The sequence below is a fragment of the Cariama cristata genome, unplaced genomic scaffold (assembly GCF_000690535.1).
Source record: "Cariama cristata isolate BGI_N322 unplaced genomic scaffold, ASM69053v1 scaffold39860, whole genome shotgun sequence".
NCBI lineage: Eukaryota > Metazoa > Chordata > Aves > Cariamiformes > Cariamidae > Cariama > Cariama cristata.
Window position 1 is genome coordinate 1 of NW_009595944.1, and position 2,183 is coordinate 2,183.

Here is a 2,183-nt window from a genome sequence, read left to right on the forward strand (position 1 = left end):
CCTGCAAGTGTTTTACAGCCCCAGCAGAACAAAGGCGGCTCTTGCTGTTGTTAACTCACATGATAAGGTCATTGTTGTGGGATTTTTTTTTTTCCTGCATCTGTGTGTCACTTGGAAATAATTTTTTTCTAGAAAATCTGTTCTCCTCCCCTCCGCCCCCAATGTGAAAAGGGAATCTGTGCTCAAAGCCGCAGCTGAGATTGCAGATAGAGCATTCCCTTCCTGATCCTTATCTCACCAGGATGTAGGAGGATCCTTGGGGAATAGCTGGAAGCCTTTCGCTGGAGCCATCCAAGAAACGAGCAAGCTGACTACAGCCTTTAAATGGCAAATCCATCAAGTGCTTGGGGACCAGGATCCGAAACGGTTTAACTCCCTCGAACTAGGACATCCCGGGGCTCTGCCGCACGACTCGGCCCGCCCTGTCCCGGGCACGGGCTCCTCCTCGAGCCCCCTTCTCCGCAGGGCTCTGTGGGCACGACCGCGTCAGCTAAATGACATGAGCTGAAAACACACCTTGGAATCCCGATCTAAACCAAAGCCTTAAAATGCTGGCTCACAAACTTACTCCAGCTGCAACCCGCTCACAGGCGCTTAGTTTTGTGTGGCATCAAATCCACGGCTGGGTTTCTCTCGGGCTGTGAGTGCTCCGGGGGTGGCCGCAGCTCCGAGAGCCCGGGCAGGCAGGAGCAGGGGACGGGAGAGCCGGCTGGGTGCCACGCAGCAGGACTGGGAGGAAAAGGCGGTGGGGAACAAAGAGGGGTCTGGTCCTTTCCTCCACCTCGGGCTGGGTGACGCCAGCACTTCTGGATGCAGCTCTGAACTACAGCCGGGAGCTCTTGGCAGCACCGCTGCCATGGGGAAGGACATAGCCACCCTGGGTGACCAGAGAGGGCTGGGGGTGGGCGAGTGCTGAGGTTCCCAGTGACAGCCATGAACCCAGGGACTGATGAAGACTGTACCATCCTCCTCAGCATCATCCTCCCACTTGTCCAGAGCAGACTGCTGAGATGTCCGACAGACTCTCTGCCTTTGCTCGATGGCTGATGCCCACCCGATACCATGGAGGAACGGAAAAATGAATCCTGGACCCTCATGCAGCCAAGCCTGATCCTTCTTACTCGCAGTCCCTCCTGCTGCCAGCTTTATCAGCTTGCACAAGGCGGCCTGCTCCAAAGCGCAACTGTTTTTATGAAAAAAATATTACTATCTCTGGCAGCAAAGGCATCCAAATACTCCGACCACACCGACACAGCTAACAGAAGGATTATGTATTATGGCAGCGTATATTTATATGTATGCACATGCACACACACACAGAGCATAGCCATCAGCAGCGATAAGCGGAGGATCGTTAGCACCGAGGTACAGAGCTCTGCTGCCTGAGCTCAGCCATATGTTTCCATAAGCCTCTCGGCAGGAGCACAACGCACGCTTACGGGAGAGCAATGTGGAATAGAAGTAGAGGATGGAGCCCTTCGATGGGGATCCGGCGTTGGACGCCTGTAAATAAATAGTGAGAAAGGGAGGGCAGAGCTGGTTTCCACGCCAAAACACTCCTTAATCCCAGGCTCCAGCCCCATTTGGCTCCTCTGTGTGGGGAATGTTTAATCACTTTGCAAGCCGTAAAAACCTCCAGCCCAGTGTTTCCTGACGCTGGGGCTGAGGGAGGGCAGTGGGAGAGGAGTGGAGTGCCCATGGAAGGGGGATGCAGGGCTGCGAGGAGGGGTGCAGCACCCACAGCCCCCCGGGGCATCCCTGGGCAGGGGGGGGAAGCCGCACTCCTGCCGGGCAGAGACAGGGGAAGGACAGAGGCTTGTCCTCCGCCGGTGACAGGGGGGTCACAGCAGCCCAGCAACCTGGTTCTTTCATATTTAGGACAGGAAACAGATGCTGCCTGGTGGAGGAAACATCTGAAGAAAATAAGTGCACCTTGTGCCTTCCCCAGCAGGAACCCGGTGGGAACAGGGGGTGCTGGGCGGAAACGCCCCGAATCGGCCCCAGCCAGGGCAGGTGCAGCTCAGCTGGGTTTGATGGCATCGCCCTCGGCTGCATCAGCAGCCATGGGGCCCAAAGGGATTTTTTTTCCTTCGGGTCTTTTATTTGTCCTTAGAAGCCCAGGGAGCTGGGGCAAGGAAAGCACAGATTAGACGCGTACCTGCTGGGGAGGTGAGGGTCCCCTC